Source organism: Mus musculus, chromosome 5 (genome assembly GCF_000001635.26).
Source record: "Mus musculus strain C57BL/6J chromosome 5, GRCm38.p6 C57BL/6J".
Lineage (NCBI taxonomy): Eukaryota > Metazoa > Chordata > Mammalia > Rodentia > Muridae > Mus > Mus musculus.
Genome location: NC_000071.6, coordinates 3107696 through 3134962, shown reverse-complemented (window position 1 = coordinate 3134962; position 27267 = coordinate 3107696).

Genomic DNA, 27267 nt, shown 5'->3' with positions numbered 1-27267 from the left:
GATTGTGGATGCTGGGGATGGTGCTGAGCAGGGGCCTCCTGGGGTGGCAACTCATTCTGCAGGATGCTCTCTTCTTCTGCTGTGGCCAATCCCAGCTCTCTTGCAGTTTCTGAGGGAGAGGAAGGCAGTTACTGAGACACAGGCTTGGTGGGGACCTAAATGTCAGCTGTCAGGGCTCAAAACACCTCAACTAGACTGTCAACTCTGATCTTTGTCGCGCCCGCTCTCGACCAGCAAGAACGACGCGACCACCAGTCCTTCTAACAGCAGTTTATTCAGTCCTGATTCTTCTTGTTTATATCTCCCCCGAACCCTGGGCCTCTCACTCCTTTTATACTCTCTCTCATCCACACACCGCAGGCCACGCCCCCTCGCCAGTCACGAGGCTTCAGCTAATCAGGGCAGCAGGGGCAAATCTCCACCAAATTGGATTCACCTGTATCCTGGTACACCTGCGCAGCACTCAAGATGTTTGTGTCTTATATGAGGAAGTCAGGTGCAAGTCATATGACTTAGCTGCAGTCCCTGGCACCTTTGGGACTGCCGCCACACCCGCTCCCCACAGATCTTTTAACTAACCATTTCTGTTATGTCTGCAGGCAGGGCAAAGTATCCAGCAATACTCACAAAAACAAGGGCTGACAAGCTGCCACTCAGATTTCTTTTTTTTCCCATTTTTTATTAGGTATTTAGCTCATTTACATTTTCAATGCTATACCAAAAGTCCCCCATACCCACCCCCCCCCACTCCCCTACCCACCCACTCCCCCTTTTTGGCCCTGGCATTCCCCTGTACTGGGGCATATAAAGTTTGCGTGTCCAATGGGCCTCTCTTTCCAGTGATGGCCGACTAGGCCATCTTTAGATACATATGCAGCTAGAGTCAAGAGCTCCGGGGTACTGGTTAGTTCATAATGTTGTTCCACCTATAGGGCTGCAGATCCCTTTAGCTCCTTGGGTACTTTCTCTAGCTCCTCCATTGGGAGCCCTGTGATCCATCCATTAGCTGACTGTGAACATCCACTTCTGTGTTTGCTAGGCCCCGGCAAAGTCTCACAAGAGACAGCTACATCTGGGTCCTTTCATCAAAATCTTGCTAGTGTATGCAATGGTGTCAGCGTTTGGATGCTGATTATGGGGTGGATCCCTGGATATGGCAGTCTCTACATGGTCCATTCTTTCGTCTCAGCTCCAAACTTTGTCTCTGTAACTCCTTCCATGGGTGTTTTGTTCCCACTTCTAAGGAGGGGCATAGTGCCCACACTTCAGTCTTCATTTTTCTTGAGTTTCATGTGTTTAGCAAATTATATCTTATATCTTGGGTATCCTAGGTTTTGGGCTAATATCCACTTATCAGTGAGTACATATTGTGTGAGTTCCTTTGTGAATGTGTTACCTCACTCAGGATGATGCCCTCCAGGTCCATCCATTTGCCTAGGAATTTCATAAATTCATTCTTTTTAATAGCTGAGTAGTACTCCATTGTGTAGATGTACCACATTTTCTGTATCCATTCCTCTGTTGAGGGGCATCTGGGTTCTTTCCAGCTTCTGGCTATTATAAATAAGGCTGCTATGAAAATAGTGGAGCATGTGTCCTTCTTACCAGTTGGGGCATCTTCTGGATATATGCCCAGGAGAGGTATTGTGGGATCCTCCGGTAGTACTATGTCCAATTTTCTGAGGAACCGCCAGACTGATTTCCAGAGTGGTTGTACAAGCCTGCAATCCCACCAACAATGGAGGAGTGTTCCTCTTTCTCCACATCCACGCCAGCATCTGCTGTCACCTGAATTTTTGATCTTAGCCATTCTGACTGGTGTGAGGTGGAATCTCAGGGTTGTTTTGATTTGCATTTCCCTGATGATTAAGGATGTTGAACATTTTTTCAGGTGCTTCTCTGCCATTCGGTATTCCTCAGGTGAGAATTCTTTGTTCAGTTCTGAGCCCCATTTTTTAATGGGGTTATTTGATTTTCTGAAGTCCACCTTCTTGAGTTCTTTATATATGTTGGATATTAGTCCCCTATCTGATTTAGGATAGGTAAAGATCCTTTCCCAATCTGTTGATGGTCTTTTTGTCTTATTGACGGTGTCTTTTGCCTTGCAGAAACTTTGGAGTTTCATTAGGTCCCATTTGTCAATTCTCGATCTTACAGCACAAGCCATTGCTGTTCTGTTCAGGAATTTTTCCCCTGTGCCCATATCTTCAAGGCTTTTCCCCACTTTCTCCTCTATAAGTTTCAGTGTCTCTGGTTTTATGTGAAGTTCCTTGATCCACTTAGATTTGACCTTAGTACAAGGAGAAAGGAATGGGTCGATTCGCATTCTTCTACATGATAACAACCAGTTGTGCCAGCACCATTTGTTGAAAATGCTGTCTTTCTTCCACTGGATGGTTTTAGCTCCCTTGTCGAAGATCAAGTGACCATAGGTGTGTGGGTTCATTTCTGGGTCTTCAATTCTATTCCATTGGTCTACTTGTCTGTCTCTATACCAGTACCATGCAGTTTTTTATCACAATTGCTCTGTAGTAAAGCTTTAGGTCAGGCATGGTGATTCCACCAGAGGTTCTTTTATCCTTGAGAAGAGTTTTTGCTATCCTTGTTTTTTTGTTATTCCAGATGAATTTGCAAATTGCTCCTTCTAATTCGTTGAAGAATTGAGTTGGAATTTTGATAGGGATTGCATTGAATCTGTAGATTGCTTTTGGCAAGATAGCCATTTTTACAATGTTGATTCTGCCAATCCATGAGCATGGGAGATGTTTCCATCTTCTGAGATCTTCTTTAATTTCTTTCTTCAGAGACTTGAAGTTCTTATCATACAGATCTTTCACTTTCTTAGTTAGGGTCATGCCAAGGTATTTTATATTATTTGTGACTATTGAGAAGGCTGTTGTTTCACCAGTTTCTTTCTCAGCCTGTTTATTCTTTGTGTAGAGAAAGGCCATTAATTTTATATCTAGCTACTTCACCGAAGCTGTTTATCAGGTTTAGGAGTTCTCTGGTGGAATTTTTAGGGTCACTGATATATACTATCATATCATCTGCAAAAAGTGATATTTTGACTTCCTCTTTTCCAATTTGTATCCCCTTGATCTCCTTTTGTTGTCGAATTGCTCTGGCTAATACTTCAAGTACTATGTTGAAAAGGTAGGGAGAAAGTGGGCAGCCTTGTCTAGTCCCTGATTTTAGTGGGATTGCTTCCAGCTTCTCTCCATTTACTTTGATGTTGGCTACTGGTTTGCTGTAGATTGCTTTTATCATGTTTAGGTATGGGCCTTGAATTCCTGATCTTTCCAAGACTTTTATCATGAATGGGTGTTGGATCTTGTCAAATGCTTTTTCTGCATCTAACGAGATGATCATGTGGTTTTTGTCTTTGAGTTTGTTTATATAATGGATTACATTGATGGATTTTCGTATATTAAACCATCCCTGCATCCCTGGAATAAAACGTACTTGGTCAGGATGGATGATTGCTTTAATGTGTTCTTGGATTCAGTTAGCAAGAATTTTATTGAGGATTTTTGCATCGATATTCATAAGAGAAATTGGTCTGAAGTTCTCTATCTTTGTTGGATCTTTCTGTGGTTTAGGTATCAGAGTAATAGTGGCTCATAAAATGAGTTGGGTAGAGTACCTTCTACTTCTATTTTGTGAAATAGTTTGTGCAGAACTGGAATTAGATCTTCTTTGAAGGTCTGATAGAACTCTGCACTAAACCCGTCTGGTCCTGGGCTTTTTTTTTGGCTGGGAGACTATTAATAACTGCTTCTATTTCTTTAGGGGATATGGGACTGTTTAGATGGTCAACTTGATCCTGATTCAACTTTGGTACCTGTTATCTGTCCAGAAATTTGTCCATTTCGTCCAGGTTTTCCAGTTTTGTTGAGTATAGCCTTTTGTAGAAGGATCTGATGGTGTTTTGGATTTCTTCAGGATCTGTTGTTATGTCTCCCTTTTCATTTCTGATTTGTTAATTAGGATTTTGTCCCTGTGCCCTCTAGTGAGTCTAGCTAAGGGTTTATCTATCTTGTTGATTTTCTCAAAGAACCAACTCCTTGTTTGGTTAATTCTTTGAATAGTTCTTCTTGTTTCCACTTGGTTGATTTCACCCCTGAGTTTGATTATTTCCTGCCTTCTACTCCTCTTGGGTGAATTTTCTTCCTTCTTTTCTAGAGCTTTTAGATGTGTTGTCAAGCTGCTAGTATGTGCTCTCTCCCGTTTCTTCTTGGAGGCACTCAGAGCTATGAGTTTCCCTCTTAGAAATGCGTTCATTGTGTCCCATAGGTTTGGGTACGTTGTGGCTTCATTTTCATTAAACTCTAAAAAAGTCTTTAATTTCTTTCTTTATTCCTTCCTTGACCAAGTTATCATTGAGAAGAGTGTTGTTCAGTTTCCACGTGAATGTTGGCTTTCCATTATTTATGTTGTTATTGAAGATCAGTCTTAGGCCATGGTGGTCTGATAGGATACATAGGACAATTTCAATATTTTTGTATCTGTTGAGGCCTGTTTTGTGACCAATTATATGGTCAATTTTGGAGAAGGTCCCATGAGGTGCTGAGAAGAAGGTATATCCTTTTGTTTTAGGATGAAATGTTCTGTAGATATCTGTCAGGTCCATTTGTTTCATAACTTTTGTTAGTTTCACTGTGTCCCTGTTTAGTTTCTGTTTCCACGATCTGTCCATTGATGAAAGTGGTGTGTTGAAGTCTCCCACTATTATTGTGTGAGGTGCAATGTGTGCTTTGAGCTTTACTAAAGTGTCTTTGATGAATGTGGCTGCCCTTGCATTTGGAGTGTAGATATTCAGAATTGAGAGTTCCTCTTGGAGGATTTTACCTTTGATGAGTATGAAGTGTCCCTCCTTGTCTTTTTTGATAACTTTGGGTTGGAAGTCGATTTTATCCGATATTAGAATGGCTACTCCAGCTTGTTTCTTCAGACTATTTGCTTGGAAATTGTTTTCCAGCCTTTCACTCTGAGGTAGTGTCTGTCTCTTTCCCTGAGATGGGTTTCCTGTAAGCAGCAGAATGTTGGGTCCTGTTTGTGGAGCCAGTCTGTTAGTCTATGTCTTTTTATTGGGGAATTGAGTCCATTGATATTAAGAGATATTAAGGAAAAGTAATTGTTGCTTCCTTTTATTTTTGTTGTTGCAGTTGGCATTCTGTTCTTGTGGCTTTCTTCTTTTTGGTTTGTTGAGGGATTACTTTCTTGCTTGTTCTAGGGCGTGATTTCTGTCCTTGTATTGCTTCTTTTCTGTTATTATCCTTTGAAGTGCTGGATTTGTGGAAAGATAATGTGTGAATTTGGTTTTGTCGTGGAATATTTTGGTTTCTCCATCTATGGTAATTGAGAGTTTGGCCGGTATAGTAGCCTGGGCTGGCATTTGTGTTCTCTTAGGGTCTGTATAACATCTGTCCAGGCTCTTCTGGCTTTCACAGTCTCTGGTGAAAAGTCTGGTGTAATTCTGATAGGCCTTCCTTTATATGTTACTTGACCTTTCTCCCTTACTGCTTTTAATATTCTATCTTTATTTAGTGCATTTGTTGTTCTGATTATTATGTGTCAGGAGGAATTTCTTTTCTGGTCCAGTCTATTTGGAGTTCTGTAGGCTTCTTGTATGATCATGGGCATCTCTTTCTTTATGTTTGGGACGTTTTCTTCTATTATTTTGTTGAAGATATTAGCTGGCCCTTTAAGTTGAAAATCTTCATTCTCATCAACTCCTATTATCCGTAGGTTTGGTCTTCTCATTATGTGTGAGGAGCCGCCCTCACAGTCGCCGTTACAAGATGGCGCTGACATCCGTTGCTTGTAGTAAAATGTGCGCAGGCGTCAGGGTATCGTTCCATTACCTGAGCCCTGCCTTTCTCGTGGCGTTAACTGACTGATAGTGGGCAGCCAATCCCAGTGGTGCATGTCTCCAACCGTTTTTTTTTTTTTTTTGCAGCCTATAAAAGGGAAGGGTGTTCTGCTCTCTGGGTCTCCTCTCCTGAAGCTGATCATCTAAATCTGGAGATGTATTAAAGCTGTACTGCAGAAGGATCCGAGTGGCCTGCGTGCGTTTTGCCGGCGAGACGGTAGCGTGGGTCAATTATGTCCTGGATTTCTTGGATGTTTTGAGTTAGGATCCTTTTGCATTTTGCATTTTCTTTGACTGTTGTGTTGATGTTCTGTATGGAATCTTCTGAACCTGAGATTCTCTCTTCCATTTCTTGTATTCTGTTGCTGATGTTCGCATCTATGGTTCCAGATCTCTTTCCTAGGGTTTCTATCTCCAGCGTTGCCTTGCTTTGGGTTTTCTTAATTGTGCCTACTTCCCTTTTTATGTCTAGTATGGTTTTGTTCATTTCCATCACCTGTTTGGATGTGTTTTCCTGTTTTTCTTTAAGGACTTCTACCTGTTTGGTTGTGTTTTCCTGCTTTTCTTTAAGGGCCTGTAACTCTTTAGCAGTGCTCTCCTGTAATTCTTTAAGTGACTTATGAAAGTCCTTCTTGATGTCCTCTATTATCATCATGAGAAATGTTTTTAAATCTGGGTCTAGATTTTCGGTTGTGTTGGCGTGCCCAGGACTAGGTGGGGTGGGAGTGCTGCGTTCTGATGATGGTGAGTGGTCTTGATTTCTGTTAGTAGGATTCTTACGTTTGCCTTTCGCCATCTGGTAATCTCTGAAGCTAGCTGTTATAGTTGTCTCTGGTAAGAGCTTGTTCTTCAGGTGACTCTTTTAGCCTCTATAAGCAGACCTGGGAGGCTAGCTATCTCCTTAGTTTCAGTGGGCAGAGTATTCTCTGCAGGCAAGCTCTCTTCTTGCAGGGAAGGTACCCAGATATCTGGTGTTCAAACCTGCCTCCTGGCAGAAGTTGTGTTCCACTCACTAGAGGTCTTAGGATCCCGTGGGGAATCCTGTGTGGGCCCTTGTGGGTGTCAGGCGACTCCGCTGGCAAGGTACCCCAGTGTTCGAGTGGGACGGAAGGGACTTGTGCCCCAGGTCATGCCCGGGTAGTCTGCTTCCCTATTTACTGCAGTCTCAGGTTCCGCGAGATTGGATTGAGGCAGAAACTGTGTTCCACTCACCAGAGGTCTTAGGATCCCGTGGGGAATCCTGTGTGAGCCCTTGCGGGTGTCGGGCGACTCCGCTGGCAAGCGCCACTCAGATTTCTAACAGTGCAAACCAAGAACTGGGCAATGGAATGAGACCTCTTTGGGTTGCAGGAAGAAAGCAGAAGGCCACATGCCACCCAGGTTGATGACATTTTGAAGCACTCATTTGATATTTGCATTTGGCTTTTATCTCTGCAAGGTGCTTCCCACCTGGGAGTTCACATGACTCCTGCATGACTCCTGCATGACTCCTGTCACAGGACCTAGAGCTTTCTCAAGCTCTGCATAGCATCCCATCTATCATGAGGACATGCAGAAATATGACATGTTTTTCATCTGCTACCCTTACTGGACTGCAGCTTCAAGCAGAGCAGCAAGGTATACTTGCCAATAATTCAGTGTCTCATAAGATGCTAATTTCTCAGAATACTTGTGCATAGACAGAGTAATGGATAACTACATTCCATGAGGTAGGTAGCTGCTTGGGAGAATGGATTAGAAAGGTGGTGGGGGGAAGCAAAGAATGATGCAATGGGCAAATGGTGTCAGAAAGTATTAGCCTGACTGAGCTGCTTGCCCCGACCTGATGTTCTCGTGTCTCGAGGTTGCTGGTCTCCTTCTTTTCATCTTTACCACTCAGGTTCAAGTCCACCAAATATTGATGAATGAGGGCCCAATCAGCCTGTACTTCCTTGTACTTCCTTGCTTTCTTGCTTGAGTGTGACCAACTTCTTCTTCATAGGAAACTTCTCCATCATGAGCCAGCTGTGCAAGTTGCTGAAAACACCCTCTGTGTAGTAAGATCCTGCAGCCTCCTCCTCCCATTCCTATGCACAGGCCCATTATGCCCACCAGGACCCTGGTTTCTATGAAAACCTAATCCAATCCATCTCAATACATCCATGACAGCTGCACAAACAGAAAACAGCCATTTCAGGGAAGAAGAAATTATAGCTGCAGCCCAAACACCAATAAGGGTCCACATTTCCCCCAAAGAAAGAGGGATCTCCAACTATTCATGACAGCCCAATACATTGGGGCAACATCAATTAGTAGAGAACAAGTACCTTCAAGGGAGATGAGTAGAACAAAGGGAGGGCATTCTATCTTTGTGTTTCATCACACTCAGTTCTGTTAAACCCTGACTGAGCCTCAGAGCCCCAGAGTCCCAGTACTGCATAATAACCCTCTCATGGTCTGAATCACTTTTCTATCTAGAGGCTGCCTGGACAACACTGGAAGGGGTTAGAGACTTAGGAAACCTGAATCTAAAAGATCCAATGCACACTGATGGCTAAAAAGCAGGAGGGATAGAATCAGACCTGCAGACTCTCCAGTCCAGAAACAAAGGAAGGTAGAAATTGCCATTCTACAACTGGTGGCCTCACTGACCAGTCCTCACTGAGAGAAGTTTATCTCCTTCTTGAGCTCCTGGAAGTTCTCTCAGTCTCAGTGTTCTCCATCTCTAAGCTGTGCAGAAATGACATAACCTCCTTCTCCTTTAACTTCAGTTTTTCATAGAGCAGATCTAGCCTGTAGTAGGGCCTGGCCCCAGGTAGACAGAACTCCATGAACAGGGGCCTTTAGGAACACAAAAACTCAGGCAGGGTCCTGGACTACTCCAGCCATGGAAACCACACTCTGCATTCTACATACTGGGATCTTCTTCAGCTTTGGGAACTTGCCATCCTGGCCCCAGGACAGCAGAAGCTAGGCATCCAGATGGAGGGTCCCCTGGCTCCCTGTGTTCACACAGTAGGGCTGGAAGGGCAGACTAACCAGTTATGTTCTCAAGAGCTTAGGCTACAAGTCTTTGCCCACCAGACACCTGTGATTATATATTTCCTGTTTTCACAACAGGAATTCTAAATCCTGGATAAGTAACACTGCAGTGGCAGACCTTACACATAATCCTGGAGATGAGACCAGCCAGCACCACAACTTTATAATCTGCCCAAGGCATACAAATGCATGGACAATTGTGACCACATAGGTAAAGAACAGTGTTGAATAAAGTGGGGGCTGCAAGACCTTAGCACTAACATCATCTTGGAACTCTTATACAGGTAAATCCTCAGGGCAAAACACAGACCCCTAGATTCCAAAGTGTGGATGGAAATATAATCATGTAAAACATAAGCACATGCACGTGCACGTGGGCACAGAGTCACACAAGAAAGAGAAAAGGAAACAGTGCCAGAGAATGAGAAAGAGAGACAGAGTCAGAAACAGAGAGAGCACAATGAGATGCAGAAGAAAAGCATGCAACATTAATGTCGCAGAGTATAAGGCACACAGACAAAGAGGAACAGGCATGAGCCTCAGGCCTTCTAGTCAAGCACTGAGAAGAACAATGTGGGACCAGACCCCTCCAGCTGCTACCAGGAGCTTCCAGCACTCAGTCACCTGCCAGGCAATTACAAACACTCACCATAAACTCATATCACCTAGAACCTCACAAAGCCACATTCTGTCAAGGGTTTTTCAAATGCATGCTGGGAACTTACTCCCCACTGCCTCTACCCCTGAATTATTTAGTCAGACCCCAAGTTCAGCTTTTCAATTGGAGGGAGCATAAGAGTCCACTTCCCATCTCACTCCTGACAAAACTTCAGGTTCTGCCTCTCCTCTAAGAAGCATTTACAGATATGAGGTTGAACACAGGGACATTGTGGAGGTACAGCTTCCTAGATCCCACTACCTTAAAAGGATGAGGGTGACATTGTAGACCCCAGACTGACAGCACAGGGTTTGGAGCAATGCATACATCTTGTTCATGGATCCCTCTGTGAGGGAGGCCAGACAATCTCAGCTTGTTTCTCTCCTGAGTAATGAGCTACAGCTCTGTGGTTAGCCTCTCTTCTTCCTTCTGGGCTGGATTTTTGCTTAGGACAGTTGCAGGAAATGATGTCTTCTGTAGGTAGAAGAACACAAGTGAACGTACTTGGTGAGAATGCATAGAGTGTAGACAGAACACCCTGAGGCCCAACCAGAAAGAGAACATGCCTGGAACCCAGTGACACCACCAAGAGCTTGGTCCTGGCTTGAGATGCCTCCTCAGTGGATCTCAGTTCCACCATCCCTCTAGAGAGACCAGAAGATGTAAGCAGCCAGGTCTTTCCTCTGCCTCCCTATGTATTCTTATGATGACCACAGAGATATCTTCTCTTGGCTTATTAACACCTGCACAATGTGCCACTTGGCTTCAGAGCCCTCAAGCCTGTGGTTTCAGAAGTCAGATCATGAATTCAATGTCCACAATACTTGGGTGCTCTGGAGATGTTCAGATCTTTAACCTTGTCACTCAAGGCCCATGTCTTTAGATTAAAAAGTCATGCAGGGGGAGCACATGGTCAACACACTGGTCGGTTCCCCTTACTTAAAGACCAAACACCCAGATGTGGTAATAGGATCCAGTTTCTGTCTGGGTGTATCAACTCTGACAGGTGTATGGTGATAGTAAAGAAGTGCCTGCCACCCACAACAGCTGATAATGAAAGTTAAGGTTCACATTGTCAGGGAGAGGAGGTCAGAGGAGTTCTGAGAACATGAGGTCATGGCCTAGAGGACAATTCTCTCCCTAGTACTACTGTCAGATAGCCACTGAAGCTAAAAGAAGCCATGAGAGTGAAGTTCAGTAATATCCTGATCTAAACTGGCATAGGATAGACACTAGGTGACTCCTGATTATCTCATTATGTCCCTATGTAACATCCATGATCCCCAATAAAAGTAAAAACTTGAAGTTCACAGCATAACAGCTTTAATTTTGCCAACTCCTGCCTTAGGGGATGGAGAAAGTAATGTTCTGAAATCCTTGATGTTCAAGAATTGTGATAATCATGGAAATTTTTTCGCTACCCAGAGTCTTCAGTTTCACATCACTAGAAAGGCCAGCTCAGGCCACCCCTACCAGGGAGCTCAACATCCACTTCTCAGGACTTCACATTCCCCAAGTCCACCTCCTTCGTCCTTCATTACTCTCAGATGGAAGGCCAGCATCCTTCCTCCTCCCTCTGGTCTCTCTCCCACTCACACTGGCTCTCCCAGAAAGTTTACTGAGTCAGGCAAACATGTCTATGGATGTATTCTCTAGCCACTGACTGAGAAACCTCAGTGCACTTGTTACTACAAGACTGATGACATCACAGGGGATGCCAAGAACTCTCCAAGAAAAAACTGCCGATGTCATGGGGTACAGCCTTTGCCTTCCTGCTAATGTTCCTCCTTGTAGTGACAGGAAGCCGAGGTGCCCTTTCCTGGAGACTCTCCTGGGGCATAGCCATCTAGCACCTCCTCCTTCCAAAGCTAGAGTTTGCTGAAGGCTTGATTGACAACACCAAAGTCATTCCTATGTATGGAAATAAGTGTTTCCTTTCCAAACCTTGCCAAGAAATGTCTCATTCCTACATCAAATTTTCTAACCACAGGAATATGAGCCATTAACTACTGCTGACGAATCACAGCAGGATGAGGAAAGATCTTCTGCCTTATCATGTATAGGTGCTTAAAAGCACATCCAGGCACAGCCTGCAGGGCAGGTTGCAATGTGCTTATGGATTAGAGGGTACAGTCATAGAAGCCATGTGTTTAGCATTTGAAAGTTGCTCCAAGATCCCTTAGGAGAGAGATGTGCAGCCATCATGGTGCTGACAAAAGTGTGGAGATCTGTTGACATAGGACACCGAAATAGTGGAGCCATCAATGAAAAAGGCCTTGGGCCGAGAGTGGGGCTCTCCTCTGTGCACCAAACACACCAAAGCAAGATTGCTTACAGGGCTTTGTGATATAACTATGAGATTATGTCTGAAAAAAAAAGAATATAGTTAAGAGGTGTGGGGTAGTGGGATGCAGGCAGACGATGTAGGACAATACTACAGACATATTTCAGTTGATAGTCTAAGGGACTAACATGTTCTGATTTCTGAGTAGCCCCCAAACCACCCAAACACCTATCTAGGCCAATCAGAAATGGTTTATTGAATGCATACCCTAATACTGATTGATCAGAACCATAGCTTAGAATTTGGGGCAAATGCATGGCCGTAAACATATGTCTTTGTTAACATGTAAAGGAAAAAATGTACAAAAACACAAGTAGCTCATATGAAGGTACAGGAAGTGTTGTCCGATGGTTAGCTTTGACGAAGGTAGTTTTAGATATGTGTGCATATTAATCATTAATTTGATGGATACTATGTAAAGCTTTGTGGAATTCCTTAAGATTAGCAAATGTCTTACAGAACATAGAACATAACAGGATGTAATCAGCATGACCTTGTCCTGAGTCAAAGTTCTTTTTTTTTTCTGTATCAATGATTGGCAAGCATATTACAGCAACAATATGAAGTAGTTGGCAGGCATGGAACTAAATGGTTACATCTATACTAGGTGGGGAGTGCAGACCTCAACATTAGGAAATCCAGGTCTCAGTGACTAGTGTTGTCCCCACAGTCCTTGGAGGCCCTTCTGGTAAGCCTACCTATTGGAAAGTTGAAGCACGATTATCTGAGCTCATGGTTAACCTGGCAAGCCAGGTAGAGAGCAACTTGGGATACTTGAGAACCTGTCTAAAAACAAAACTGAAGCACACCCTACATCCAAGGCCTCACCTACCAATCCTTTACCTCTTACCCTACCAGTCTTCCATTCTGGAAAGATGGAGAGTATTGGCAATGATCATTCAATTCTAAGAGTCTATCCCTTATAATTGTTTAGGTTCACAGAAGACCAAATGAGAGTGACCATCACCATCTTAAATACTGAGTAATATCCAGTGCTGCCAGCATAGTACTGTGCCTATGAGAAATTCTGCCTTCCCTGAATGATGGTGTTACTGCAGGATGTGTCTTGTGCTGAATCTAGACCCCACTGATCACTTCAAGGGGCTGTACAGAAGACATCAGAGTTACTCTACTTCCGTGTCCTGAGATTAAATCAAACTGACACAACGTGAACCTGGTTGGCTATTTAACCATACATCTTTCTCCCACCCCCACTTTTCTAAGTTCAGTACAGGGCAGAGTTTATGAAGATCCATGCCAGATTTATCTTGGTATATTTCCTAGGGCCCAGATTTGTTATAGAGTTGTGTGTAGTCAAGCAACAGCTCATTACTGGGTGTGGTTTACCCTTTAAGAGGTGACAACCATCAGTAATGAGGTGACAGTAATGTATTTATTTACAAGAGTACATTAGTGGAGAATCCGGCATAATTTAGGAGTGGGGAAGCAGCCTTTGTGGGATTAGACCCGGCTCACAGGGAAGGTGGGGGCACACCTTGGGATCCTCTGCGGGGAAAGAGTGAGGTGGAATGGGCACCGAGCTGGCTGAGCAACACTGCTGAGACACCTCACTTCAGGTAACAAACACATTCACTTTTCCCCATCTTAGGAGCTCTGGTTGAGGCCATGGACCAAGTCTGACCATGATAAGGTCATGAAGACATCTTTTCTATTGATACAAAGTTGTTCCTGTTGAAGCTTATCTTCCTTGCATAGCTGTAGCCATCTTGTTTCATGCCTGTGAGCTAATTCATACTGTTGCTGTTTATGCCTGCCAGTGATGTATGAAAAAAAGGTACTCAGAGCAGAGTCATGTTGACCATATACCCAGTTATGTTCTGTATGTTAAGCGGTTTGTTAATCTTAGGAAATTCCACAAGTATAAACGCCAGGTAGGATCCATCCAATTCAAAGTCAACATGAACTATTATATCTAAAAAGGCTTGAGTCTGGGCCATTTCCCAGGGCACCTGTGCATGAACTCATTGTAGTTTTTAGAGTTAGCTGGCCCTATGAAATGTCCATAAAACAACCTTGAGCTTTTGTCCTGGTTAATCAGTCTTGGGGCGTGCATTCAATAAACTATGACTGATTAAGTGAGAGCAGTGTTAGTGTGGTGACTCCTGAATCCCTACTTTTCTATTCAGTGGCACTTAGGACAATGAGCCAGTCAGAAGTTGTGACACCTTGCCATTAATTATGTGACAAAAGGGATGGAAAATTCATTTGTGTCAAAAATCATGGGTTTCTGGGCTCAAGAGATGGCTCAGAGTTTAAGAGCACTGTGTGTAGTTCCAGAGATCCTGAGTTCAATTTCCAGCAACCACATGGTGACTGATAACCATCTAGAGAGTTAACCATGAGATCTAGTGCCCTTTTCTGGCCTGCAGGAAAACATGCAGATAGAATATTGTAAACGTAATAAATTAATAAATCTTTAGAAAATAAATCAGGGTTTCCTAGGTGATTTTGTGTCCTTGTTGGTCATGTGCAAGAGCTTGAAGAGCCCAGTTCTGATATTCCTTGGAATTCCCATGATGACGCACTCAGACATGCCTGGAAACAACTAGAAGTGTGGCCAGAAAGCTCCATTTATACAATGAACAGGGCATTACTGGTTAACGTTGCAGGATGTTTGATCACACTTGAACCCCAGGATTGTGTTTCCTTCTGAAAAATCCTTGCTGTGGTGTAGCTCACCGCTAGCACAGACCTTGTATCCAAGAGCTGTCTGTTTACTGTAAACAAGAGCCTTCTCTTCTGTTGTGGCCCTAAAAACAACTTCATTCCAAAGCTAAATAATATCAACCACTAGTCAATAGGCATAGCATGTAACCAGCTGAAAGGGAAAGAAGATAAGCAAATAGAAAGTAGGTTCTTTGAACAAAGGGTAATTAAGACAGTATAGAGGAGCAGAAGGGACTAAACCACCAACCAAAGAGTACACATGGAGGGACCATGGCTCCAGCTGCAAATGTAGCAGAGAATGGCCTTGTTGGACATCAATGAGAGGAGAGACCCTTGGTCCTGAGAAGGTTCTATGCCCCAGTGTAGGAAATGCCAGGGCCAGGAAGCAGGAGTGGGTGGGTTGGTGAGCAGGGGGAGGAGGGATGGGGTAGGGGTTTTTTGGAGGGGAAATCAGGAAAGGAGATAACATTTGAAATGTAGATAAAGAAAATATCTAATAAAAAATACCTAAGATTAAAAAAAATATAAAGGTTATAAAAATTTCAAAAAGAAATGTAAATAAAGAAATATCTAATTAAAAAAAGAATATTAGACTTGTATAACAGTGGAGGCAATTAAGGAAATACATAAAGGGACAAGAAAAGAAAATGTTTCCCATCTAGATGTCAGTCAGTGGAGTAGTAAGGTCAGGTGGGTGCTTTCCTGTGTCTCTGAAATAGCAGCCTTTCACTCCCGCATCTGGCTCATGTGTCTTCCTTGGTAAAATTTAATGGGTGGGAGTTGTGTCTGTTAAAATAACATTTTGATGCTACTGATTTTTGGCAAGACCCACAGACATAGAAATCACTTCTGCTGTGGACAAACTGAGGAACGATCAGATTTTGGCAAGTCACCTAGGTCGTCAAGGAGAGAGGTAAGATTGGTAAGAATCATATTGTGGGGTTTGAGGACCTTGAAGAGTGCACTCTAGATGGCTTGAAAATAGTAACAGAAAATGAAATGCTAAATGACTTCACTGCAATTGGCTCAATACAGATTACAGTTCTTACCATTTTTGTATCTTATACTTCATTCTTAATAGTTATAATGGTTTTCTTTAAGAGCCCAAAGAAAAAGTGGATTGGTAAGATACAAGCCTTAGAAGGAAAATTAGAGAGATCTATAGACAATACCAACAACAAAAATACTCAGATGCTCTGATACAGAGGAAGGTTTATAGACTAGAGGCTAACATGCCACAGCATAGTAAAACTGAAAATGGGTGTTCGAAGACTGTTAGAAAAGCAACCTTTGTTTATCCAGTTACTACACAAGGAATACCATGAGGCAATAGGTACAGCCGAGGTTATGGAGAAATTAAATAGAATCCTTTAGACATATCAGATCTAGGAGTCTTAAGCAAGCAGTTGTTTCCCGTAGGATACATTCACGTTATGTGAAGATGTTACATTCATGAACAACTCAGAACAGAACTGCTTCCCAAGTCTGGAAAGATTTTACAATCATAATATTGGAAACTATGCTTCAGTTACAATGAAAAGAAGAAGCCCAGTTACAGAACAAAAAATCAAATCAGACACATTGATATTTCTCATGACCTGTTACTAGGTAAAGGTAAATATGCTGAGTTATAAAGCCACCTTGGATTGGATGATGATACCTTGGTACAATGTCATTTAGCAGCTTTATATGTGTGGAGCAACTGGGATAAATTCTCAGGAAAGAGGTCCGAATCACTTACTAATATTATTCAAGGCCCAAAGAAAGCCTTCACAATTGTTTTTTTTTTTTTTTTTTTTTTTTTTTTTTTTTTGTTGTTGTTGTTGTTGGTTTTTTTTTTTTTGGCAAAGATTAACTTGAGTTGGAAATAGGATACAATTTTTTGTTTGTTTGTTTTTTGTTTTGTTTTGTTTTGTTTTGCAAAGATTAACTTCAGCTGGAAATAGGATAATATCAGATCCAGAAGTGTGAAGAATATGGATTTTATCTTTGGCTTTTGAAAATGCTAATTTACAATGCAAAATGATGATTACACCTTTAAAGGCAAGATCAGCACTAATAGAGGAATGGATTAGAGACACAACTAATACTGGATCTCACCTTTATGATGCTAATTGGATAGGAGAAGTAACTTCTAAAAATCTTAAGAAAAGTGAAGATGGTAGACGTTTTAATTGTGACAAGCAAGGTCATTTGAAAAGAGATTTTACTATTGCTTTATATTATAGTTTAAATCACGAATAAGTGATACCTTCACAAACTCTTCTATTGTACCAGATTGTTTTAGCTATTCTTGTGTGATGGTTTGTATATGGTTGGCTCAGGGAGTGGCACTATTTAGACATGTAGCATTGCTGGAGTAGGTGTGTCACTGTAGACTCAGACTTTAATACCTTACTCCTAGCTACCTGGAAGCAAGTATTAAGCTATCAGCCCTCAGATGAAGATGTAGAACTCTCAGCTTCCCCTCTACCATGCCTACCTGAATGATGCCATGTTCCTGCCTTGATGATACTGTACTGAACCTTTGAAGCTGTAAGCCAGCCCCAATTAAATGTCCATTATAAGAGTTGCCTTGGTCATGGTGTCTGTTCACAGCAGTAAAACCCTAAGACAGAAATTGGTACTGGGAGTGGGGTACTCCTGTGAAAGGCCTAACCATGCTTTTGTCTGGAACAATGTGGATTTTGTTACATTGGATATGGAAAGCAGTGGAATGCTTTAAGTGGGTCTTTATGAGCTGTTCTAGTAAAACTATGAAAGACATCATTGCTGAGATTGAGTTGAACTGTGCAGACCTGGCCCAAAAAGGTACAGTTGAAAAAAAATTGAGTATTTTTTATAATTGACCCTTGTCTGAGGATTCTATATAATGCTAGGCAAAAGCCTCACTCATGTTTTATTATTAATTATAACAAAAAAGCCCAGAATAAAGTTTATTCTCTGGTTAAGTCTCATGAAGAGCATTTTGAACAATCATTGCAAGTTTTCAAAGGAAAAATATAAAATATATGAATCAAGTATTAAAATGGCACTAGGAAGTGAAATGACTCTGATTCCTGTTTTCAAGAATACTAAATTGAATTAACAAAGTGGTGACCTTGGGGCAACATCCTACCCAGCTAAGTTACGATCCAGGGTATGGTGGTACATAGTTTTAATTACAGGATATAAATCCAAGCAGATCTCTGAGTTCAAGGTCGATCTACAGAGCAAGATCGAGAACATCCAAGCACAGACAGGGAAGGAGTTGGAAAACAGAAAGCTAGTGATAATTTTGCTCCAGCTCCTGCAAGCAGCAGAACTTGACAGCTTCAGCCATGTGTCTCTGGCTTTATAGTCAAGAGGAGAAGGAGACTACTGCAACATTTGATGCTGGTTAGCTGGATCTAAGAAATTAGTGGTGATGAAGAGACCAGCATCACTGAGGTGATATCTTCTGGGAAGGGTTTTCTGAGAACACAAGCAATTTTCTAGTTAGCCAAGGTTGAACCTTGTGCTGCAGCGGTACTTGGTAATGTGTAAGAGTCACTCTGGTGATACTAGTTTTGAAGGCATGAAGGGGTCATGAAGAGCAGCTGAGGCTTGGTATTATGAGAAGCCATGGAAGGCCATTGGTACAGAGGCAGCCTCAGTAGCAGTTGACAGCCCTGAACTAAAGGGGCCATGCTTGGCACTATGAAGAGAGCCTGTGAGATGCTATTGCTGAAGCCTACTTGCAGCTGAATATCCCAGTGTATTGGAGATGCCAGTACCATGGGATGATCACCAAGAGCAGCAGCAAGTGTAGAGTGGATCAACCTAAGCTTAAAGTGCTACAGAGTGCAGAGCTGAAGAAATGAAGCAAGCCCATTGGAGGAGCCCAAAAATTCATGCGTGGATCTCAGACATTGAAACAAGAAGGTATATCATTAAAGTTGCCTTGGAGAACCAAGATTTTCTACATGCCAGAGCCATAGGTTATCTGCTGAAGAAAGCTGCTAACAGGGAATGGAACCAGCCCAGGAAAAAGAAGTTTGCAGTTAACAAAGAAGAAAATGGCTTTGGAGATTTGAAGACCACTTTGATATCAGACAAGGAGATGTTTGAAGTTTGCCCAGCTGGTTTCCTGTCTTGCTTTGAGGATTCCAGTTAAGTGACTGGATGAATCTCAGAAGAGAGTTTGAACTTTGGACTTTTAACATTGTGGAGACTGCTATAGACTGTGGGAATTTGGAAGTAGGACTAAATGTATGTTTTTACTAGATATAGCCCCCACAGACTCATGTGTTAGAATAAGCCTATGGGGGCTAGGAAATGGAATGAAATGGTTTGTAAATGCTAGCAGCCTTCAGATGAAGAAGCAGAGCTCTACACTATGCCTGCCTAGATGCTGACATGTTGAAACCTTGGTGATACCAGACTGAAACTCTGAAACTTTAAGCAGCCCCATTAAATGCTGTCATTTATAAGACTTTCCTTGGTCTTGGTGTCTGTTCACAGCAATAAAAGCTTAACTAAGCCACTGGGTGTGGTTGTTTGAATATGCTTGTCTTGTGGAGTGTCATTATTAAGAGGTGAAGCCATGTGAAGTAGATATAGTCTTGTTGCAGGAATTGTGTCACTGTGGGGGTGGGAATTAAGACTCTCCTCCTGGCTACCAATGACAGACTTCTCATGTTAAAATTCAGAAAAGGATGTAAACTCTTAGTTCATAGTTCAGTCAAATGCTGTGACTATCTGGAACTAAGAACTAATAAGCCAGCTCCAATTCAAAGTTGTTTTTATTAAAGTTGCTTTGGTCATGCTGTCTCTGTACAGCACTAGAAACCCTAAGTAAGTCAGACGTTGCCAACTAGAGTGAGATATTGACATAGTAGGCCTGACCATGTGTTTGTTTGGAGGAATGTGGATTTGGGGACTTTCGATTTGCAAAGTGGTGCAATTCATTAAGCAGTGCCTTTGTCCCATCCTACAAGAAATGTGGAAGTGCTGAGGGTGACTTATACTGACTCAAGAGGTTTCATAAGGCGAACGATGTCAGTATGTGACATAGAACCTGTTTGAGTGGTATTTTGGTGAAGAATCTGGCTGCTTTTGCCATTATCTGAAAAGATTAAGAGGCACAGGCTAGCATGAAGAGAGTCAGAAAAATTGCTTGACAAAGGAAGTCTAAGAAGAGCCCAGCATACACTTTGTCCTCTGGTTTACTCTCATGAAAAGTGTTTTGATGAAGTCTACCAAGCCGATGATAAAGGAAAAATACAGAATATGAAGTGCAAGACAAAAAGGAGCACGAGGAAATGAAATGGAGCTGGATCCTGTGTGTTACCCTGATGAGATAACCAGATTACGGGAGTGATGATCTCAGGGCAAAATCCCAACCAGCTAAGCTTACTGTGTTTGTACAAGAACTAGCAATAGTTATGTCATATTCAGCATTATTACCTGGGTATTGCTTTTATTCATACTTTATTTGTACTTTTAAGTTGGCATGAACTACTATCCAGAAATGGAGGATCCTCTTGTGATCCAGAACTTGAGGCTGGATGCACAGGCTCTTGATTTTGATCCTGAAGAACAGTGGCCATGAAAAGCTTAAGGGATCTCCAAATTCAAGGCCAGTGTAGAACAGACAGAGTTGCAGGTAGACAAAAGCTCTGGTCCAGGCATGGTAGACCTTGCCATTAATCCCAGCATTTAGAAGACATAGCCATGAAGATCTCTGAGTTCAAGGTCAGTCTACAGAGCAAGGTCCAGGACTGTCAAGCTTATGCAGCAAATGAAATCATTAAAAATGGAGATTTGGTGATGATGTAATAGAAGAAGGAGTGCATTTTCCAGCCCCAGCAAGAAGCAGAATGTGGCAGCTTCAGCAACATGGCTCTGCTTTTAGGGTCAAGAATAGAGGGGGTTCCTGGAACAATTGATACTGCTTAGCAGGACCTTAGAAATTAGCAGTGGTTATGAAGAGACCAGAACCACTGAGATGAAATCTGTGGCATGTGTTCTGAGAGCATAGAGAAACTGTTCCAGAGAGTGAAGGCTATACATCTAGTGCATCTGGATTAAGTAATGTGCAAGAATCACCCAGTGGTACAGATTTTGAAAATATGAAGGGGACATGGAGGGCAGCCGAGGCTTGGCAGTGTGAGAGGCATGGGAAGGCCATTGGTGAAGGTAAAGCCTCAGTTGCAGCAGATGTCTCAGCACTAAAGGGGTCATCAGAATACATTTAAACTTGACACTGAAAGATCCTGGCAGAATGTAAAAGGACACAGAAGCCCTGAAATTGGCAAGATAGACGTCAGTGTTAGCAGAACTAGCTTCACTGATTTAGAAAAATAGAGGTGCACAATGCTCTGGCCACTCCTTGAACTTGTGTGTCTGCCAATGTTCTGACCAGGTGTGTGCCCATTGTTGCACCTTCATTAGACTCTTTCCTTGTACCCCTCCCATACCCATTTCTTGAGAATAGACACTGTTTAGATCTGGAAATCCCCTACTCTCCACCTTCTCCTTCCCCCCCTGAGGGCCTATAAAAACTGGGACCTCTTTTCCCTCGGGGTCGACTCCTCTAGCCCTGCGTGGGATATGAGTCGTCCCCAGAGCTCTGGCTTTCCCCGAATAAAGCCTCATGTGGTTTGCAACAAGCTAGGTCTGTCATGAGTTCTTGGGTGTCCGCTATTGTCCTGAGGCCTGAGCGAGGGGCTCATCTTGGAGTCTTTCAACACAATGAAGAGAGCCTTGGAGAGGATATTAGTGAAGCTATATTGCAACAGAATATTCAAGCTTATTAGTAATGTCAGCTTATTATGGAATGACTATCACGAATAGCCCCAGTGGAGTGGAGACAACCATGCGAAGGTGGGGAAGTGACCTATGCTCGTGGAGCAGCCCAGATCATCACATGTGGATTCCAGACATTGGAACAAGGAGTTGTAAGGTTGAAGTTGCCTTGGTATGATGGCTATTCCTGGTTGTCAACTTGACGATTAAGGGAATGAATTAAAATCCAGAAAGAGAGGGGACACCTGTGAACTAGAGTGAGAGGATGGGGAGGACACAGGCTTCTTATTCGGATCTTGGCGTGGAGATACTGAAGCAGATTGGCCATGAAAAGCTTAGGTCCAGGCAAGGTATACATGCTTTTAATCACAGGAGTCTGAGGAAATCATATCTGAGTTCATGGCCAGCCTGGAACAAAGCAGGTTACATATTTAGGTGTTTTGGCACACATCTGTAATCCTGGATACACCTTCTACTGGAGGCCCACATATGGACATTGAAAGAAGGGAGACTCACTCTTCTTCACCTCCTTGTATTAGTTTGCCAGCATATGTCTTGGAACCTACTTCTTCAGGGTTCTAGCTTATACAGACGTTTGGATAAAAGACTAGCTTTGTGGTACTGAGCAACTACTAGGTTTTTGGACTTGCCATTCACTACTGCCCATTGTTGGGTTAGTTGAACTACTACAGACTCTATGTCTTAAAAATCAGTTGCCTTAATATAGACTGAGCATGGCAGATCTTTCCTTCTAATGTTTCTTTCTTCACATTTGAAGTTTTGGTCATATGCATTTTCCATTTGCTTACTTGGAGTTACACTCTATATTTTTATGACTATATCAAAGTGTGTTGCTTTCCTCATTTCTTTCTCCATCTGTTTATCATTTTAATAGAGTGCTAATGATTTTTTTTAGTTCATTTTGTTTCTAGATCAGTTGTAGGTGATCTCTGGTAGGCCCTCTGGCATCACTTACATATACTATGATATCATGGGCAAAAAGCAATCCTTTGACTTCTTCTTCCTCATTTCCATCTACTTAATCCCCTTTAGGTGTCTTATTACTCAATAAGAATTCAAATACTTTGTTGAATGGATAGGAAGAGAGTGAGTAGCCTTGTCTCAGCCCTGAATTTAGTGAAATTAATTTAAGTTCATCTTCATTGATTTGATGTTGTCTATTGCTTTGGTGCTTATTGCTTTTATTATGTTTAGGTATGTATCTTGTATTTTTCTATGCTGGAGGACTTTTTAAAATTTTTCTTTTCTTTTTTTTCTTTTTAATTTTTATTAGATATTTTCTTCATATACATTTCAAATGCTATCCCGAAAGTTCCCTATACCCTCCCCCCACTCTGCTCCCCTACCCACCCACTCCTGCTTCTTGGCCGAGGCATTCCCCTGTACTGGGGCTTATAAAGTTTGCAATACCAAGGGGCCTCTCTTCCCAGTGATGGCCAACTAGGCCATCTTCTGCTATATATGCAGCTAGAGATACGAGCTCGGGGGATACTGGTCAGTTCATATTGTTGTTCCACCTATAGTGTTGCAGACTCCTTCAGCTCCTTGGGTACTTTCTCTAACTCCTCCATTGGGGGCCCTGTGTTCCATCCTATAGCTGACTGTGAGCATCCACTTTTGTATTTGCCAGGCACTGGCATAGCCTCATACGAGACAGCTATACCAGGGTCCCTTCAGCAAAATCTTGCTGGCATATGCAATAGTGTCTGGGTTTGGTGACTGATTATGGGATGGATTATGGGATTATTGTCTTAGTTCCAAACGTTGTCTCTGAAACTCCTTTCATGGGTATTTTGTCCCCTATTCTAAGGAGGAATGAAGTATCCACCCATTGGTCTTCCTTCTTCTTCATTTTCTTGTGTTTTGCAAATTGTATCTTGGGTGCTCTATGTTTCTGGGCTAATATTCACTTATCAGTGAGTGCATATCTAATGACTTCTTTTGTGATTGGGTTATCTCACTAAGGATGATATCCTCCAGATACATCCATTTGTCCAAGACTTTCATAAATCCATTGTTTTTAATAGCTTATTAGTACTCCATTGTGTAAATGTACCACATTTTCTGTATCCATTCTTCTGTTGAGGGACATCTGGGTTCTTTCTAGCTTCTGGCTATTATAAATAAGGCTGCTATGAACATAGTGGAGCATGTGTTCTTATTACTAGTTGGAGCATCTTCTGGATATATGCCCAGGAGAGGTATTGCTGGATCTTCCGGTAGTATTATGTCTAATTTTCTGAGGAACCTCTAGACTGACTTCCAGAGTGGTTGTACAAGCTTGCAATCCCACCAACAATGGAGGAGTGTTCCTCTTTCTCACCATCCTCGCCAGCATCTGTTGTCCCCTGAATTTTTGATCTTAGCCATTCTGAGGTGTGAGGTTGAATCTCAAGGTTGTTTTGATTTGCATTTCCCTGATGATTAAGGATGTTGAACAGTTTTTTCAGGTGCTACTCAGCCATTTGATATTCCTCAGTTGAGAATTCTTTGTTTAGCTCTGTGCCCCATTTTTAAATGGGGTTATTTGGTTTTCTGGAGTCCATCTTCTTGAGTTCATATATATTGGATATTAGTCCCCTATCTGATTTAGTTTTGGTAAAGATTCTTTCCCAAATTGTTGGTGGCCTTTTTGTCTTATTGACAGTGTCTTTTGCCTTATAGAAGCTTTGCAATTTTATGAGGTCCCATTTGTCAATTCTCAATCTTACAGAACAAGCCATTGCTGTTCTATTCAGGAATTTTTACTCTGTGCCCATATCTTTGAGGTTTTCCCCCACTTTCTCCTCTATAAATTTCAGTGTTTCTGGTTTTATATGGAGTTCCTTGATCCATTTAGACTTGACCTTAGTACAAGGATATAAGAATGGATCAATTCGCATTCTTCTACATGATAACTGCCAGTCGTGCCAGCACCATTTGTTGAAAATACTGGTTTCTTTCCACTGGATGGTTTTAGCTCCCTTGTTGAAGATCACGTGACCATAGGTGTGTGGGTTCATTTCTGGGTCTTCAATTCTATTCCATTGGTCTACCTGTCTGTTGCTATACCAGTACCATGCAGTTTTTTTTTTTAATCACAATTGCTCTGTAGTAAAGCTTTAGGTCAGGCATGGTGATTCCACCAGAGGTTTTTTTATCCTTGAGAAGAGTTTTTGCTATCCTAGGATTTTTATTATTCCAGATGAATTTGCAAATTGCCCTTTCTAATTCAGTTTAGAATTGAGTTGGAATTTTGTTGGGGATTGCATATTGCTTTTGGCAAGATAGCCATTTTCACTATATTGATCCTGCCAATCCATGAGCATGGGAGATCTTTCCATCTTCTGAGATCTTCTTTAATTTCTTTATTCAGAGACTTGAAGTTCTTATCATACAAATCTTTCACTTCCTTAGTTGAGTCACACCAAGGTATTTTATATTGTTTGAGACTATTGTGAAAGGTTTTGCTTCCCTAATTTCTTTCTCAGCCTGTTTATTCTTTGTGTAGAGAAAGGCCACTGATTTGTCTGAGTTAATTTTATATCCAGCTACTGAACTGAAGCTGTTTATCAGGTTTAGGAATTTTCTGGTGGAATTTTTAGGGTCGCTTACTATAGTACATACTATGATGTATGTACTATCACATCATCTCTAAATAGTGATATTTTGACGTCTTCCTTTCCAATTTGTATCCCCTTGACCTCCTTTTTTTGTTGAATTGCTCTGGCTAGGACTTCAAGTACTATATTGAAGAGGTAGGGAGAAAGTGGGCAGCCTTGTCTCGTCCCTGATTTTAGTGGGATTGCTTCCAGCTTCTCACCATTTACTTTGATGTTGGCTACTGGTTTGCTATAGATTGCTTTTATTATGTTTAGGTATGGGCTTGAATTCCTGATCTTTCCAAGTCTTTTATTACGAATGGGTGTTGGATTTTGTCAAATGTTTTCTCTGCATCTAACGAGATGAACATGTGGTTTTTTGTCTTTGAGTTTGTTTATATAGTAGATTACGTTGATGGATTTCCATATATTAAACCATCTCTGCATCCCTGGGATGAAGCCTACTTGGTCATGATGGATGATGGTTTTGATGTGTTATTGGAACCATTTAGCGAGGATTTTATTGAGTATTTTTGATCGATATACATAAGGGAAATGGGTCTGAAATTCTCTACCTTTGTTGGGTCTTTATGTGGTATGTGGCTTCATAGAATGAATTGGGTAGAGTACCTTCTGTTTCTATTTTGTTGAATAGTTTGAGAACTAGAATTAAGTCTTCTTTGAAGGTCTGATAGAACTCTGCACTAAACCCATCTGGTCCTGGGCTTTTTTTTTTTTGGTTGGGAGACTATTAATCTGTTTAGGTCATTAATCTGATCCTGATTTAATTTTGGTACCTCGTATCTGTCTAGAAATTTGTCCATTCCATTCAGGTTTTTCAGTTTTGTTGAGTATAGCCTTTTGTAGAAGGATCTGATGGTGTTTTGAATTTCCTCAGGATCTGTTGATATGTCTCCATTTTCATTTCTGATTTTGTTAATTAGGATACTGTCCCTGTGCCTTCTAGTGAGTCTGGCTAAGGGTTTATCTATCTTGTTGATTTTCTTAAAGAACCAGCTCTTGGTTTGGTTGATTCTTTGATCAGTTCTTTTTGTTTCAGCTTGGTTGATTTCACCCCTGAGTTTGATTATTTCCTGCCATCTTCTCCTCTTGAGTGAATTTGCTTCCTTTTTTTCTAGGGCTTTTAGGTGTGCTCTCAAGCTGCTAATGTATGCTCTCTCTAGGTTCTTTTTGGAGGCACTCAGAGCTATTAGTTTTCCTCTCAGGAATGCTTTCATTGTGTCCCATAATTTTGGGTATGTTGTGGCTTCATTTTCATTAAACTCTAAAAAGTCTTTAATTTCTTTCTTTAATTCTTCCTTGACCAAGGTATCATTGAGGAGAGTGTTGTTCAGTTTCCACGTGGATGTTGGCTTTGTATTATTTATGTTGTTATTGAAGATCAGCCTTAGTCTGTGGTGATCTGATAGGATGCATGGGACAATTTCAATATTTTTGTATCTGTTAAGGCCTGTTTTGTGACCAATTATATGGTCAGTTTTGGAGAAGGTATGATAAGGTGCTGAGAAGAAGGTATATCCTTTTGTTTTAAGATAAAATGTTCTGTAGATATGTTAAATCCATTTGTTTCATAACTTCTTTTAGTTTCACTGTGTCTCTGTTTAGTTTCTGTTTCCAGTATCTGTCCATTGATGAGAGTGGGGTGTTGAAGTCTTCCCCTATTATTGTGTGAGGTGCAATGTGTGCTTTGAGCTTTACTAAAGTGTATTTAATGAATGTGGCTGCCCTTGCATTTGAAGCATAGATATTCAGAATTGAGAGTTCATCTTGGAAGATTTTTCCTTTGATGAGTATGAAGTGCCCCTCCTTGTCTTTTTTGATAATTTTGGGTTGAAAGTCGATTTTATTCGATATTAGAATGGCTACTCCAGCTTGTTTCTTCAGACCATTTGCTTGGAAAATTGTTTTCCAGCCTTTCACTCTGAGGTAGTGTCTGTCTTTTTCCCTGAGATGGGTTTCCTACAAGCAGCAAAATGTTGGGTCCTGTTTGTGTAGCCAATCTGTTAGGTTATGTCTTTTTATTGGGAAATTGATTCCATTGATATTAAGAGATATTAAGTGAAAGTAATTGTGGCTTCCTATTATTTTTGTTGTTAGAGTTAGGATTCTGTTCTTGTGGCTGTCTTCATTTAGGTTTGTTGAAGGATTATTTTCTTGCTTTTTCTAGGGCATAGTTTCTGTCCTTGTATTTGTGTTTTCCTGTTATTATCCTTTGAAGGGCTGGATTCATGGAAAGATATTGTGTGATTTTGGTTTTGTCATGGAATACTTTGTTTTTTACATCTATGGTAAT